The following is an 18,007-nucleotide window of genomic DNA, read 5'->3' as shown; positions in this document are numbered from 1 at the left end:
TTTCCTTCCCTTTCCCTTTCCCTTTCTCTTTTTCTTTCTTTCTTTCTTTTTGACAGAGTCTTGCTCTGTCGCCCAGGCTGGAGTGCACTGGCGTGATCTCAGCTCACTGCAATCTCCACCTCCCAGGTTGAAGCGATTCTCCTGCCTCAGCCTGCCTAGTAGCTGGGGTTACAGGTGCCTGCCATCATGCCCAGCTAAGTTTTGTATTTTTAGTAGAGACAGGGTTTCACCATGTTGGCCCAGCTGGTCTCAAACTCCTGACCTCAACTGATCCACCTCCCTTGGCATTCCAAAGTGCTGAGATTGCAGGTGTGAGCCACTGCGCCCAGCCTCTAATGCTCATCTTTATGCTGCCTGCTGTGTTCTTAAATTTCCCACTCCTCACCAGTCTCTGTCTCAACTGCAACAGGGAATTGTAGCAAACAAAAAAAGTGCTCAAGGAAACTGGGCACAGAAGCACAAGCACCTGTACCTGGAAGAGTCTCACAGCTGCAGGGTCCCTGCCGAGGAAACAAGAAGATGACTTGAGCACCAGGAAGAGGTTCGGAGCTGAGTCCAGGGTGATAGGCAATGGCTGCCAGAGGACCTGAAGGTGCAGAGAGGTAGAGTTCTTTGTAAAAGACTGTGCAGTGGTGGCTACAGGCCTCTTTTCTCTTTTTCGAATTTGACAGTCTTTAGTCAGGATGTGCCTACCTAGTATGCCATGACCCCCTCCACTCCCTCCTGTGACACTCATTGCTCACCTGCATGGTTCCTGTAGCCATGAAAGTTGATGATGCCTAGAGAGGGAGTGCAGTGCAGGTTCCCAGAGGGAACACACCTTTTGTCTGTATGCAAGGGAGCTGTCCATGGGTATTGATGAGGCAGCTGTTTTTATTTAAGGGTGAATTAGTACCCTCTATTGATTTGCATTTTACCACTTTAAAGTTCTGGAGGGGGTCATCATCTCCTTGGGAGTGGGAGTAGCTTAGGCCCAGAGGTAGACTGGCTTGCCAGAGGTCATGGAGTTCATCAGTACTTGCTCAAGCTTGGACTCCAGGCTCCTGGTTGATTGGCCCTTTTCACACCTGTAAGCCTCAAGAGAATTGTTTACCATCAGTCCCAGAACATCAGAATGGCTGGGCTGGAAAAAGACCTCAATTACCCCAATCAGTCAGTCCCTGGAGAAAACAGTGACACAGGTTGTCCATCCCAGGGATGACAATCCCAGAGTCACCGCAATGACCAGGCAGATGGCCAGTCTCCCAGGGATGCAACCAGGAGTGGAGGAGGTGACAGCTAGAAGCTGATACTGAAGGACCCAAAGCTCAGACACACAGCTGGCCCGGGACCCACAGGCCTTCTTCAGTCTCACCTCCTCCCTCCCCCTGCTGTGCAGTAACGCCATTCCTCTAGCCCCCATTCAAGCTTATTTGCTGTTTGCAGGGTTGGAGTTTCAGAAGAGATACAGGATGAGGTACCTGAGCTGGCCCTGCAGAGGGCTGTGTTTTCCATTTCCCTATCCTGCTTCCAAGCTCTCCAGGGCAACAGCCTAGGGTTGCCTGGATGGTGCTACGAACTAGGGCACCTGGTGAGGGAGCCCGAATGGGGCTGAAATCAGTACATGCTCTGCTGCTCAACTGAGTCTCCTGGGCTCAGGATATGTCAGTTCAGGGCAACAGGCCACTTTTCCAGTGAGTCTGCCTTGGTGGGTGGGAGGGGGTGCTTTTATCACAAAAGCTTCCTATGAGTTAGCTTTGGTCCTGATTTGACACAGATCTTCCTCCACATCCTCAAAGAAGAATCCCCCTCCAGAGGGGTAGCGCTCAGCTTCCTGGACCCTGCCCACTTCCTACCTGCCTGCCTGCCAGCCCTCCACCTGGGAGCCAGTTCCTCGTCTTTGCCATGCTGCTCTTGCATGGCTCTCTGAGCTAGACTGTTGGTAAAAATGTACTTGTGAAGATGTCTTAATATTAAATATAATTAGATATTATACCACATGCAGGGCTGTATGATTAGTGAAATATATGATCATTAGTTATTAGATTAATGTGTCTACTAGTGTAACTGAAAGCCATTTGCAAGCTGAAATGAAATAGCTCAATTTGCTGTAATTGACTGATCTCCCAGAGAGAGAGTTGTACATTTGCTTATGTACAAGGCGATTTCTTCAAATGTCGCCCCAGATGCAAGACAAAGAATAGTCTCTCTCTACGTCCTGAACCATGGGGCTAGTTCTGCACTAACTAACTGGATGGCAGTAGCCAGGTCACCTGCAGGTACATTTAGGGGTTCCCACTGAATAGAGATCCCGAAGTTGGGTTCCAGATTTTCTTCTTGCTAAAGAAAATCTTACCTTACCTTAGTCTAAATTCTCGAAGTGCCCCCAAGGGAACATTGGCATCCTGCTGGTCAAAGACAAATTGAGCTGCCTGGTAGACACTTTACCCTAACCCCCACCCCATTTTTCTTTCTGTTTATGTGTATATTGGTTTCTAGGACAACCGAACTGCAACAGTAAAAACGAATGCAAAGCACTCTACAAATAGAAGATACAAGTGGAATACTTATTATTGTGGTTATGGTCTAATAATAACCAGATGCTAACGAGGGTGGCACGAGATTAAATTAAAAATAGGCAAGCTGTTAGAGAGACAGTTGGTTCACAGGGAGAATGCCTTCTCCCCGACCTCCCTTCTCCCTGATGGCAGGTACTTCCTGACTGCACAGGGGAGGCAAGTCTTCATTTTCCAACAGGAAGGAGGCAGATGAGTGTGAGGGAATGTGTTCTGTGGACCAGGAGCCCTCTGTCCCTGCAGCAACAAAGGGAGAAGTCACAACCGGGAAATGAACAATTACACTAAGCTGAAGTCTTTCCTTTAAAAATCCCTCCTCTTCTCACTTGACCCTCACAATATCTTTTGAAATAAATGATCTAGGCGGTAGTTCACCCCATTTTACAGAGAAGAACATTGAGTCAGCAAAAAAACCTTACTGTAGGCATGGGCAAATTATTTGCCTCTTGGGTGAACTGTTTTCCTCTCTAGATCCTGGTTTCCTTGGGGAAAAGACGGTGTGTTCATGTTTCTGATTTTTATCATCAGAGCCAGAATAGTCAGTATCCTAATTTCTCTTCTAAAGATGTTTTCCCCTTTGTAAAGTGTTTAGTAATCAGTGCCTTGAAAAAACTCCTTAAGAGACTTTAACTGGAGGTTTCACTTGCAATTTTATTTATGAATCATGCAATCAATCAAATTAACAAGTATTTATTGAATATTTAATAGGAGCTGAGCATGAGGCTGCAAGAGAGCAGGAAATAGAAGTCTGGATTGTGGGCCCTGTCTGCAGGGAGCTTCTGACTGAGCATAGGAGACTCTCCTACACACCAGAGGAGCTTTGCAATGATGCAAAGGGGTATGTGCCCATTGTCAAGTGGACAGCCAGGACCTTCAGTGCCCTGCAGTCTCTTTAAATGAGAGCAAAGTCACCATAGGCAAGAGAGGACAGAAAAGGATTCTGGGAAAGCCACGGTGGGTGGGAGGCTTGAAGAGGTTTTCATAACATTTCACTGCGCCATGCACTTGAGCTCTGGGCAGCATGCTGCCCGCTTTCCCTGCCCCAACTTCTCCACAGCACTCAGCACCATCTGACATGCTCTACATTTTATTTATCCATCTTGTTGTTCTCCTCAAATAAAAATGTCAGCTCCATGGGGTAGAGATTTGAGGCTGTTTTGTTCACTGATGTGTGCTCAGTGCCTGGCACATAGTAGGTGTTTAATCGATGGTTGCTGGATGATTGAGGAAATGGAACTTCCTCAGTGTCTTTTTTTGCATTCCCAGATCTGGTCCTCATCATTTCTTGCCCAGATAACTACATAAATCTCCTAACAGATCTCTCTGTCCAGAAATCCTAGACCCATTCTCATGCCCCTGGCTTGTATTGATTTATTATTATTTTTTCATGTTGTATTTCTCAATTTTATTCCAAATTCCTTGAGAGCAAGGCTTAGTCTTCTCACTCAACTAACATTTGTTAGATACTTAGTAGGTATCAGGTGCTGAGCTAGGTACTGGACACCAAAAATGTGGTGTTTAAGAATAGCTATAGCTGGGTGTGGTGGCTGATGCCTGCAATCCCAGCACTTTGGGAGGCTGAGGTGGGCGGATCACGAGGTCAAGAGATTGAGACCATCCTGGGCAGCATGGTGAATCCCCGTCTCTACTAAAAATACAAAAATTAGCTGGGCATGGTGGCACAGACCTGTAGTCCCAGCTACTTGGGAGGCTGAGGCAGGAGAATCGCTTGAACCCAGGAGGTGGAGGCTGCAGTGAGCTGAGATCATGCCACTGCACTACAGCCTGGTGACAGAGCGAGACTCTGTCTCAAAAAAAAAAAAAAAAAAAAAAATAGCCACTGCCCTCCAACCAGTCAAGTTTAGTGATGGAGAAAGCAAATGAAAAGACAACTGCCCCACAAAATAAGAAACGTGAAAGTACATGGGGCTGAGATAAGATGTCACAGAGAAGTGGCACCTGAACTGAGGTATAAAGGTGAGCGAAAATTAGGAAAAATTCTAATTAGGAATTTAGGGACAAAATGATCCACACTGGGAGACCATCATAGGTAGAGACCATCATGAGCTACACCCAGCAGGGCTGCAGTGTGCCTGAAGGGCAAAAGATCAAAGGCCAGGAAGGAGGTGGGAGCTGAGCCTGCAGAGGTAGACAGGTGTGCCAGGTCTGACCTGGGCTTTGGGAGGGGACGGAAGGGGAGAACCTTGACTGTGAAGGGGAGGAGAGCGCCAGGTGAAGAAGGAAGGAGGCCACAGGATCAGGAGAGGAAACGTTTTTGTGGCTCCTTGTTTTGATGGGAAAGGATGAAGCCCTTCATATTGCTGAAGGGGGAGTGATGGGGCCAGGGCCAGGGTCTGATACATGTTTGCCTCTTCCCTGCTTAGCACAGTGCCTAACAGTGGTGCCACAGCTCCACCCCCACTCCATTCCTACCTCACCACAAGCATGTCCTTGACCAGGAAGGGAAAGGAATGCATCCCAGTCCCATATGAAGCCTTTGACCTGTCTGCCTAAATGGGTGTTTCTGCCTAGGTGAAGGGAGAGCAGTCTCAAGCCCTCCTCTCTACACAAATGTGCTTCAGCCCCAGGAACTCAAGAAGAAGCAGAGAAAACAGCATAACATATTCTGCAGGTTATCTTTGAAAACTAACTCCACAGAGAAGATATTTGGGATAATGGAGAACCCAATTAATTGTTTTTCAGAGTGAAAACCCGCCCCCAGAAGTGTCCCATCTGACCCCCACCTTGGCCAGACTGGCCCACACAGCCATTCCCAACATAAAGGAGACTAGGAAGGCAGAGGTGGGCTGTGGCTGGCTTAGCTAAGCACAATCCGCCACATTGCTGCCCCAGCAGAACTGGGGTTCTGCTTAGCAAGGAAGAAAGAGTGAAATGGCTCTTCACAGGGCTTTGTTGCCCAACTATATAGAGATATGTTAACCAATATAAAAAGCATATTTGAGTTAATTAACAAGCATATGAATGGGAATGATTTTGAACTGTCTTCCCTCATTGCAATTCCACACTAGAAAAGTGGTAGTGACAGAGGTAGCACCAAGCCCTAAGCTGCCGGTTTCCTGGTTATCCCACTGACAAGTGGTGGGGCCTTGAGCAAGTTAGTCAACCTCTCTGCACCTCGATGTCCTCATCTGAAAACAGGATAATAATAGTGTCTTCCTGAAGGGGTTACTGTGATAATTAATCGAGTTCAGTCACGTAAAGTATTTAGCACGGAACATGGAACACAGAAGGATTCGCAAAATGTTAGGCGTTTTTTACCTTTTGTTGAGCTCCTGTAATGAACTAGGCACTTTACATGCATTGACTATACTTCTTAAAATAATCCTGAAAGGTAGATAGTTTTAGATCCATTTTACACATGAGAAAACTGAGGTTCAGGGAGGTCAAGTAACTCATTAAAGTTCATGAAGCCAGGAAGCAGCAGAGCAGAGATTTGAACCTGTCTGAATCCCAAACCCCACACTTTCTCAGAGGCTGTCTTCTCCTGTCATCAAACAGTGACAAGTTCAGCTACAGGCTTCAGCCCCACAGAACATCCTTCTGACTCTGCAGTTCACAGCCAGTGAGGAGAGTTGGCAGCCCCAGAAGCCACAACTACCTTGAATGGACCTTGAGAGTCCGGTATGATCTTTACCCCAGTTCTCATTCTTTGCCTCATGTGGCATGGTTTCCAGCCCTGCACGGTTCTAGCCAACCCCTGTGCATGCAGTGGACAGCATTGGCTACCTCTGCCAGCATCCTCTTTTGTGGAAAGGTTCTTTATGAGCTATGGATGTGGGTGTCATGTTGACTTCTTCGGTCTCAGAATCTAATTATTCTCAGACTGTATGTGTTTGCATGTATGTGTGTGCACACGAGCCTCGCTTATGTCCAAAAGAGATCTCAAGTGACTTGTCAGAGATCCATAGGTACTCCCAGCAGCCCTATGTCCCTCACCCCACATCCACTGCAGCCCCGTCACCTCCCTCCAGCTACCGAAATTCCAAACAACCATGGAAGTTCAGCTCCAATCCTACCTAGTCTAGCAATGGTCTTGAGCCATTCCAGACCAGGCCCCTTCTGTCTCATCCTGTCCCCTAACATGGGCAGAGACCATGCTGGATTCCTCTGCCTTGGACTGGAAAGCACAGCTTTCTTCAAAGTCCCCTCTAGAAACAACTGTTGCTAAAACACTAGATTTCTCTCACGACTTCTCTAGATGCAGAGTAAGCAGAGGGAATTGATATGTCAAAAACAAAAGTCTACAATACATAAAATAATATTTTATATAATGGGTGCTGATTATAATGTAAACTGAACAAGATGTGATATTCTGAAGCCACAGGCAGGATTTTCACTGAGCAGGCCCAACAAAGCCTCCAAGCCAAGCCAGGGGGCTTCATTTTCAGGGGGAGGCAAGGAAGAGCCTCTTCTCTCCTGGTGAAATCCAGCTCCAGTTCATCCCTAAGAGGCTCAGTGCCTGACAATTATAGGTGGAGGGCTTCTAGTGTTAACCATCCCCACCATGTGGTGACAGTTTATACTCTTCTGAAAACTACGCATCCCACACCTTGGAGTGATTAGTCTAACAGCCCTGGAGGTGGGTGGGAAGCATTTTCATCTCAGATTTACTCATGGAGCACTCACAGCCAGGGAGGCGAAGGGAACCATGCACACACACACTGCAAATGTATAATAATAACTAACACATGTCGGGCATCCTCTGCATGCCAAGCATGGTGCCAAGACTTCGTTCATCCTAATTATAACAGGGATATTATTATCCCCACTTTACAGATAAGAAGAATGAGGAAACTGAGGCACAGGATATTTAAGTAACTAGCTCAAGGTCAAACAGCTAGAATTGGTGAAGGAGAGAACCAAGCCCTAATAATGTGACCCTAGAGGCCCCACTCAACTGTGATGGTGGTAAAGGCAGCTCTAACCCAGGATTCCGAATTGCTGTTGAGTATCGTTCACAGCATTTTCTTCTGCAACAGACACATTTCAGTGTTTGCTAAAATATGAGGGTTTGGTTCCTAAAGAACTATTTGGTTCATAAAGAACTGGATGTGATCAAATTGTCCCTTTTCTACAAAGATGGCCCTTGTTGCTGTCCCGCCTCTCTCCCTCTCTATACATCCCGGTGTCTGCCTTTCTTGCCTGTCGCCATTGTGCATTCCATACTCATTCTGCCCACAAACTCTCCTTGACATCGACAGGAACAAATGCAGCATACCCAATAAGCACCCGCAGTGCAGCACCCTCTACCAGGGAAGGGAGGCCTGGGTGGGTATGAGGATGCAGGAAGCTTGCGCAGGGCCACAGTGGCTTCCAGCAGGCCCCAGTCCACTCTGAGCCTTAGAAACTTTACTTGCAGCACAATTTCTGGTGGATTTTCATTTTTCTGAAGAAAAAGATATCTATGTGAGTACAGCCATCTATACGTGTATATACATGTTAGCCATGGCAACTAAGAAAGCCATTCAGATTGCAGCACCGAAATGAACAGAGCTGAACAATAAGCTAAAACATGCCTAGAGCAAGTTGAGCAATAAACAGGTTTTTAATTTTTTCCCCTTCCGTCTCTTGAGTGTCTGTCTCTGATGGATGATGTGACAGAGGAAGGCGGCTCCATAAATTCTGAATTCTGAATACTAAATCAGCAAATGGCAGCCGGGTGTTGGGAGCTGGTTCCCTCTTCCTGGAGCTGCTATTTTATGGGGACTCTGTGACCCAGCCCTGCTCCTCCCGAGGTCCAGCTCCTAACACAACCCACCGACAGGCAGTAGGTTCACGTGCGGTGGGTTCACATGCTATCACACTAGCTCACAAGGGGCAGCATCTGAACTCACAACTCTGGGAAATGGAGTTCAGAAGGGCAAGGTCACATACAGATGCAGAAATGAGTTTGCAGTACCAGTGTGGGTCTTTGGGTCTTAGTCCAATCCTGGAAGTCGATGTATTTCCCATTTTGCAGATGAAAAAACTGAGGTTCAGGTCAGTTAAGTGGCTTGCATAAAGTTACACAGCCAGCACGTGGTGGAGATGGGATTCGAGCCCTAGTTGGTTTGCATCCAGAATTCACATTCCTTGCAGCAGGGCAGTGTTTCCCAAATCTCTTTCCATTGAGGCACGTATACAAAATAATTAAACTGTGCTGCATATCGGAATAAAGCTGAAAGAGATTTGAGAGTCTTCCTATGGGGCTTGATGGAAATTTTTTATTACCTTTTCTTTACATTATATAATTACAATAAGGACAAGTATTGGGGAAGATATTAAACATTGAATATGTATAAAGTTTTCAAAATTTTTTTTGAAATTTGTAATGAAAAACATGAACTTGCTTCCATGAACAAATGTTTTATGTTTGAAATGACTACACACCAATTCCTTATCAATACTTTATAAAAAATGGTTTCCTCAAATTCTCAATAACCACCACCCACAAGAAACTGCTCACACAAATAGGTAGTAAAAAATTTAAATTGTTTTCTTAACAGAAAGTTAAAAATTTACAACAATTGAAATTCTATTTTAAGAATCTAACAGCGTTGCCTTTTTTTCACTGGCAATTGTACTGCTGAGTTTTCTGTACTGTTGAATTGTACTGTTGAAATTTCTTGTGATATTACATTTGGACTTCTAGTTGAGCTGAAATTTTAGATGTCAAATGTTTCAGCATAATGATGAAGTTTGATTGAGGGATGCATATGCAATATTAGAGTAGTCACCCACTCAACAGTCAGCTTACACCTCCCTAAAAGCTATCAGTTGCAAATGGAAGGGAGAATCAATAAATGTAAAGCGGAGACTTAGAGATTTCCCTCAAAGCTGAGGCTTCATCCTATGCCCCTTGGGTGCCTGGAGAAGTCCTCCAGCAGCTCCCCATGCCCCTTGCATACAAAAGGTGACTGCCTGCAAAAATAGAAAGGCAGGTAGCAGAGCACCTCTTGCTGCACTCAGCATAACCTAGAGGGACAGAGCATTGTTCCTGTGCTTGCTACAGGTGAGGACTTGTAGCAGGTCCTTTGAAACCTATTCTCTTTTGGCTGCTTTCAGCCAATGCTGATAGCTCCAAGGGCTCTGGGTATCTCAGGAGCCTCCAGAGCCGAAGGCATAACTATCTCTCTGCATACTTATAAACCATTTGTGGCTGAAGACCTGTTGAGAAGCTTTGTTCTAGATTATACTTTCTACTATAATTATTGAATATGGTGGATAATAATTTGAGGCAACAACTGAGGGCTCCTCTCTTGGTGCTTTCTTCGTGTTACCTTTCTTTGCCACTTAGGCAGCTCTCCAGGTGCCCTGCCCTCCCAGGTTGGTAGTAGGGGTGGTATAGGGGGCGGGCATGGATATAGCCAGGAACATGGCTACAGAATTTCAGAGCAAGACTTTAAAAGTCCTTAGCAAAATGGAGGCACGAAAGCAAGGTGTTTTGCAAGAGAAAATTCTGTGGCACTTTAAGGAGGCTTGGGGGGTCTCAGAGCATAGGTCTTAAACACAGAGTAGAGAACAATACAAGGTGAAAGCCATTTTCTTACCCACCTGCCCTTCCCACACGCCAGGGTCAGACACACGGAAGCAAGTGAGAAAGAAAATCGGAGATGGGCCTGGGATTTAAAAGAGTAGGTCCCAGGCATGGACCCCAACAGCACGGCCCCATTAGAGCTGGGAGGTAGTGGGTAGACAAAAGGGGCCTTCAGGATGACTGAAACCCTGATGAGAGATCTCAGATGGACATAGGAGATCTGAAAGCTGAAGGGAACAGGGAATATTGTTCACCATCTAAAACGTAGCTACGAGACTTCAACTCTCTTACCCAACATGGTACCTACGCAGAAGACCTGCAATGGCAGAGGGTACATGTCTAGGTGGCCAGATCAGCCTGGGCAGACTGTTCACCCTGGCATGCAGGGAAGAAATATAAGTGTAGCCCAGAGGGCAGCTGGAAAAGAGGCAAAGAGGCTTTGCAGGTGGGACAAGGTGAAAGCAAAAAGCATTGACCTTGCAACTGCAAGCCCCAGTGGGGACCAAGGTCACTTCCTACTAGTGCAGCAGGGCAGAGTCAATAGTCCAGAACTCACAGAACAAGAGACACCTCAACAGAGTCAGCGAGGCACCCTTCCATAGGGCCAGAGGTGCCCAAGCCCCAGAAATTAGATTATTCCCGACGAAGAGAGCAAGACAGAGGTCAAATCTGAACTGTGTTTAAATGAAAAGTGGCTTGTTATCTCAAACCAGGGAGTTTGTTTTCCACATTTGGAGGAAATGAGGGTAGAGAATAAAGGTGAATTCTGTTATAGAGAAACATAGAAAGGAATAGTTTTACACATCTAAAATCACAACTGCATAAATAATTTATACCTATTGCAGAATTTATAAATGAATTCATAACTGTTTACTTTTGAATCTAACCAAGATGCATAACAGGCAAATCTTCCATTTAAGAAAAAAAAAAAAAAAAAAAACCGCTGCTAAATCTCAATGGGTAAAAGAGGTGACTATTCAATTCATGAAATGATTCTTCACTTTATAAAACGTTACCTCTAAAATCCTTTAATTGGTCAGACAGCTCAATGTAGTTAAAATATATCTGATTTTGTACAACTCATGTTTTGTACAACTCATGTTTCTAGACAATCACCCAGCATTGTGTTGAAATGTGCCCTGATTTGCTTTAATACAAACCTTAGCCTGCTGCATTCATGCTAAAACTCTGAAGAGGGTGGAAGGATTGGCACGGATAAACAGAGGGGAGTGTGACTATGGTGACTCAAAGTCACATGACTTTAGTTTCAGCCTCTGCTGTACACCTAACCAGCTTTGGGGCCCTCCACAAGGTCCTCTCCTTTCAGGGCTTCTTCTAGAAAGGAAAGATCAGATTCACATGGCTCTGTGGTTTCTTCTAACATTAATCCTATGGCTTTGTATTAAGGAATGGGTTTGGTTTACAAGCTGACCTATTTGTGTTCTTGTAGATAAGACCAGGGAACTTAGAAGTGTAATACATAATGTGACCATATCTGGGACTATGGTTACATGCTAAGTAGCATCTTATGTGGTATGGGTTAAGTGCCCACTGTATACCAACCCCTAGCTAGACATTATTAGAGAAACACAGGAATGCCTCTATTTTCAGCCCTGGGAAGAGAGGACCCCTTCAGTGAAGCAAGACAAGGGCCAAAAAAGACACCACAAAGTTGATGGACCATGGGTCCAGGTGGGACAGGGCTTTGTATGAGCTGCAGCAGTCAGGAGCAGATAACTAAGCCAGATATCCCAGCACAGATAGCATTTCCAGAAAGAAGAGAAGCCACTCTAGGAGAGGCAGGAGTGAGGACAGAGCTTCTCAAACTTCAACACAGCCAATAGAGACCATAGCAGTGTGAAAAGCAAAGTGAGGGATACAGTTGCATAACTAGTGATTGAATGACAGGCATTGACAGAGGGGGAAAGGGGAATGGAGTGGGTTGTGGAGAATGTCAATTATCAAACATATGCAAGGCTTTTTCTCTCTGTTTCTGTGTTTTCTCCTTTCTCACCCGGCCATGGTGTTGTGAATATCGCCACAGTGTAGACACAGGTGGCAAATCCCCTAAATTTTCTTTAATAAAGGAAAAAAAGCTGAAACCAGGTTCTTACCATTAAGCAAAACTCTTTCACTCCCTTAGACAAGCCAGACTCCTAATGGTTTGGTTTGATGTATAATTTTCCCCTTGCTATTTCAAACAAAATATATGAGAAACTGAAAATAAAGGTCAAAAATAAAATAAAAACATTAAAGCAGAAATAGCAAATCAGGAGCCATAGAGAGATTAGAGGAAATAAGGAAAGACAAACCAAAGTTAGTTTTTGCCACTGAACTACATTTAGCTGTGAGCTTCCTGAAAGCCAAAGAGAAGAGTAAAAGTCATTCTACTTTATAGCTAATAGAAGTAAATAAAAATCAACTATTTAGAATTGTCAAACTCTTCCTGAATACTCAGAGAATGTGACAGGATTTTGAGGGTACTATGGAAGGTTTGCCAGAAACTCCCTTTCATTGCCCCAGTAAATGGAATATATGGTGAAGTAATTTATATATTTATCAAGCACTCATGACTGTGTGGATACTTTGATAAGCACTGGAGGGTATGAGCAGAAATAAGACACAATCCTTGCCCACTTTGAGCTGTTAGCTTAGTAAGGAAGATGAAACACGTAGTCAGTTAAGTATTTACTCAACAACAAATACTTAAAGTCTTCTTTGTGCTGGTCACATAGCAGACTGATAATTTCCATAACGGAGGCAGATTTTTAAAAATTTGAAAGAAATTTCAATGAAGGGTCTGAACAGAACCTGGATGTATCATTTTTTAAAATCCAGATCTTAGCTTGTATCTCTTTCTCATGAAAATGTAGAAGAGTGTTAGGTTAGGGATGTGGTTAGCTGTAAGCAACAGAAACCTTGACTGGACAGTGCTTCTCAAACTTCAGTGTGAGTGTAACTCACTAGGGGATGGTTGTTAAAGTGCAGGTTCTTACACAGAAGGTCTGGGGTGGGACCTGAGAGTCCTCATTTCTAACAAGCTCCCTGGTGAGACTGATGCTGCTAGTTCACAGGCAGCACTTGGAGTAGGTAGGGACTCTAGGGATAGTGACAAAGGCTTTGTTGAATTGTCACACTCTCCTGTAACAAGCATCCCAGACAAAGGCAGTGGGACTGTGTGGAAGCCCATTGATGCCACTAGGAAACCATTCTTTTCACATCTCTCCACTCTATTTTTTTTTTTAATTTTAATCCTCATGCTTGTTGCCCCATGTTGCAATATGGCTGTTTTTGTGTCGTGTCTGTTTCAGATCCACAGGAGGGAGTGGCCCTTATATCGGGAAAGCATAGGTTGCCCAAAAATTACCCGAACCTCATCACCTTCCAAAAAACAGCTTAAATCTAACTGGACAGAATGTGGGTAATTTATAAAGAAAATAAATTTATTTCTAACATTTCTGGAGGCTGGGAAGTCCAAAGTCAAGGAGCTGCATCTTGTGAGGGCCTTCTTGCTGTGTTATAAACATGGCAAAGGCCTCTCATGGTAAAAAAGAGAAGACACGCCAACTCAGGTCTCTCTTCTTCTTATAAAGCCACTACTCCTGTCATGAGGGCCCTACCTTTACGACCTCAACTAACCCTAATTACCTCCCAAAGGCCCCATCTCCAAATATTACCAACATATGAATTTGAGAATTAAGATTCCAACACATTAGTTTGCGGGGAACACATCCAAACCATAGCAGTGTTCCATGGCCACTTCTAGCTGCAAGGGAGCATGGAAGGAGTGTAGCTCTCGCTGAGCATGACCCTGAACAAAATCAGGCCTTGTTTAGTCATACGTGTGTTTTTTTGCATAAACATTCATTTAGCACCTAATATGCACCAAGTCCTCCAGTAGGCCCTCATGCAGTGAGATATGTTAGATGTGTCTTATTACTTCTATGTTAACAGATGGGAAAATGAGGCTCCAAAGACTTAGACATTCACTTTGGCATCAAGTATCTAGTTAAGGATGGAAGGAGGCCTGGGATCCCCGGATCCCGGCAATTTTGTGAGCATGTGTGTATATGTTTAAAAATAGTGCTGCAAAAAAAGAAAAGAAAAGAAAGCAGATTTAAATGCAAGTGAATGAGAGATACTGATTAAGTGAAGTGAGTTGACCACCTGTGTGTCACTTTAGCCCTGGCTTCCTCACAAGAGTTTTGTTGTTTATGTTGTTGTTTTGTCATTGTCACTATAGTTTAGGTTTGTTAGCATTTGTTGAGTATAAACATAGAGTAAATGGCAATTTGGAATGATCTTTAAAAAAATTAAAACATAAAAATAAAAATGATGCATTTAGTTGAGTCCATTGAGGCCTGCGCATCACCTTTTCCAAAAACTTAAAATGGAAGTTACCTCCCAGGTAAGCCAAGGATGCAGCATTAAGAACTCTTTGTAGAGTTTGAGGACGGACTCACGGTCAGTAAATAGCAGAAGCTGATGCGGTGCAAATCATGCCAGACACACTTAATTGCTTTTTTTTTTTCTAATCTATAGAAATGCCAGATGAGGAGATAAAAGGAAGGGGTGAATATCATGCTCTCAATTTTAGGAAAGTGCTTGAGGATAGTGACTTCGGCAAGGTTCTGAGTAAAAACTAAATAATAACCATTCAAATGGGCCTGGTGGGGGGCCCTGGCCTGGGGACCCCCAATGCAGGGGTGCCCCCACGTTGCCCAGAGCCTGATTTTTAATGAGGTTTGAGTAAAGTCTGCTAAAAACCTTCCAGTCTGAGTGGTCCAGGCAGCAGCAGCATGGGCAAGGCTGGGAGCTTGCCAGAAATGCAGAATTTCAAGCCCCACCCCAGGCATCCTGTATCTGCATCTGCTTGTGACAAGACCTCCAGAGAAGTCATATACACATTCCAGAACTAGATTCTGATGTCCCAGAATCAGCTCTAAAACCCTGGAATGTTGGAGGGTCTCCCCCAACCCTCTAATCAGGTGCTGTCTCTCCCTCACCTTTACACTGCTCCCCACCAACACTGTCATCCAGGAAGGACTATGGTCCCCCAAAATACTGTGCTCCAAAATTCATGCTCCCACACCCCATCATAAACTATTACCGTTACCAGAAGGGGGTCCCGATGCAGACCTCAAGAGTGAGAGGTTGTTGGACCTTGCGTAAGTAGGAATTTGAGGCAAATCCATAGGGTAAAGTAAAAGCAAATTTATTTAAAAAGTAAAGGAATAAAGAATGGTTTCTCCATAGGCAGAGCAGCAGAATGGGCTGCTTGACTGAGTATACTTATAGCTATGTCTTGATTATATGCTGAACAAGGGATGGATTATTCATAAGTTTTCCAGGAAATGGGCAAGGATTTCCCAGAACTGAGGATTCCTGCCCTTTTTAGATTATATAGGGTAACTTTCTGATATCGTCATTTATAAACTGTCATAATGCTGGTGGGAGTGTCTTTTAGCATGCTAATGCATTATAATTAGTGTATAATGAGCAGTGAGAATGACCAGAGGTCACTTTCATTGCCATCTTGGTTTTGGTGGGTTTTGGCAGGCTTCTTTACCGCATCCTGTTTGTTCATCAGGATCTTTGTGACCTGAATCTTGTGCCTATCTCCAATCTCATCCCATGACTAGGACTGCCTAACTTCCTGGGAATGCAGTCTGGTAGGTCTCAGCCTTATTTTACCCAGCCCCTATTTACTGGAGTCACTCTGCTTCAAACGGCTCTGACATTACCTTGATGCCCTACTGACAGCTTGTTCTTCCAGGCAGTCTCAGCCAGACTGAGGTACACATACCAAAGGAATTATTTGTCTTACAGTAAAAGTCAGTTAATGAGACGTAATTGTGGAATTTAAGGCCATACAAGATCCAGGGGGATATATCTATGGGCAGGGGACACCACTAAGAAACCAAGGATAGAAAGTTGAATGCAGCACCCCCACCCTTACCTTCTACATCAGGTACTGTGATAGACCCTTTTCTCTACTTTGTTTTGCTTGTTTCTCACAATCCTGGGAGGTTTCATTATTCACTTCTTTTTGGTGAGGAGTCCCAAACTCAGAAAGGTTAACTGGTCCGAAGTTACAGAACCAGAAGGAACAGAATCAAGCCTGGTGCTGACATCCGCTATCTTCCAAAGTCAGGATCTTTTTCCCACCATTGCCCCACTTCCTCCACCTACCTGTGCAGATCACCTAGAGCGTCCCTTATCAAGGCCACTGACAAATAACTGCCATCGAGGGTGATGGTGAGGGTCAGGGAGGCAACCCAGACTCAGAAGCTCATCCACACTATCTTCTACTCATGGTCAGAAGGCCATGGAAAAGGGACTAGGGATAAAAAGAGGAAAGGAAAAAAAGTATATCAACTGTCCAGTTAATAAATGTATTCTTTAGACTCTACTTATTTCCAAAAACATTTAAACTTAAAACATGTCTTTATATTTTACAAACTTATAAACAAGCTCATATATATTAGCCTCTTTATAGTAATAATTTATGAAAGAGTGCCATATAATAAGCGGAAAATTGAATTTCACAGTCTTGAGAGAAAGACAGTTGCTACCACCAAATGCAAAACTTAGCTTTAAGTTCTCTCATAGTTGAGGCCAAAAAGTGTGATGAGATTGTGTAAAAGAAGCAAGTATGATTTGGAGAGACCCATTTTTTTCTTAGCATTTATAAGAAATTGTCTCATGAAACTGACAGCCACCCCGTCTGGTAAGGGGTGAGGAAAAATGTCCTGTGACCTGGAGAAGAGATGAGTTTGGGTAAGATGCTCTAAATTAAACTCTGCTTAGAAAGGCATGAGCATTAGCACAGGAAGGAAAAAATAACCATAAAGATACAGACGAATTCAATAAGTGGGGGGAACCTCAAAAGTGGGCACCTACAGAGAACAACGCAGCCCCAGAGTCAAGTGCAAATTAGACGAGTTTGCAATGGGAAGTTGCAGTGAAATTAAAAAAAAAAAAAAAAAAAAAAAAAGTTGATTTGGGTGTGCATATGTAGGGGCCAGGACACAAAGCCAGGAGGAAATCATCTCTGGGGGCGGTGAGAGGGAGCCTGGGATATTGCAGCCAGCTGTGGGCATCTTATTACCTGACAGGGGTAGGCAAAGTAGAGAGAGTTCAGAAAAGGGCACCAGACATGATTAGGTAGCAAGAGAGATTAATTTATGAGGAAAGATTAAAAGCTGAAGTAGGAATACCGGGCTAAGGAAAAGCTGGCTCCCTGTCATGTGGAGGGAACTTGGGAGGCACTTGGGCAGGCAAGAAGGGAGGAAGGAGGAGGCCTGGCCTGGCCCAGGCCCATGAGGGGGTGAAATAGACTGGGTAGGAGGGGATGGTGGAAACATCCACCTAAAGAGACCTGAAGGGTCAAAATTAGAAACTAATAGCAAAGCTGCTATCACCTCTGCCATATATAGAAGCTGCAGCACTAACAGCTCTGCAACAGAGTTCTTCTCAGAGGTGGGAATGGTTTTCAAGAGCCATTGACATGTCCTCTCCAGACCACTCCTCACTGTGGTCATTGAGGCACAGTAGGTGCTTATGCTCATTCATTCAACACATACTGGGCATCTACTAAGTGCTATGCATTGTGCTAAGGATTGAGGAGACAGTCATATAAGATACAGTCCCTGACCTCAAGGGGCTTGAGATCACAGACAAGTCAATTCTTATAAGTCAGTGTCATATATGCTTCTATCTGGAAAAATATTAACAGAGATCACAGGGACCTAGACAGGAATGCCAAGGGAAGACTTCTCCTAAGAGGGGCATATGAGCCAAGATTGGAAGGATGATAGACATCAGCTAGCTAAGGAGGTGGGTAGATGGGGTACCAGGCAGAGGGAACAGTAAAGGCAAAGATATGGAGGTTTAAAGCATCATGCCATGTTCA

General features: G+C 44.4%; 1 long non-coding RNA gene across 1 annotated transcript in view; it reads right to left on the bottom strand.

The window, feature by feature from the left end:
- Positions 1–265: 265 nt before the first annotated feature.
- The window catches only part of LOC103879720, a 32,587-nt gene continuing 14,845 nt past the window's right edge, over positions 266–18,007 (bottom strand). The window contains exons 2-3 of the long non-coding RNA XR_640472.4: positions 16,285–16,432; positions 266–586 (exon numbers count right to left, since the gene is read on the bottom strand). This is a non-coding gene — a long non-coding RNA (uncharacterized LOC103879720). The remainder of the gene's footprint in view (positions 587–16,284; positions 16,433–18,007) is intronic.

This window comes from Papio anubis, chromosome 19, assembly GCF_008728515.1.
Source record: "Papio anubis isolate 15944 chromosome 19, Panubis1.0, whole genome shotgun sequence".
Lineage (NCBI taxonomy): Eukaryota > Metazoa > Chordata > Mammalia > Primates > Cercopithecidae > Papio > Papio anubis.
Note: the sequence above shows the minus strand (reverse complement) of the source record. Positions and strands in the feature narration are given on the sequence as shown.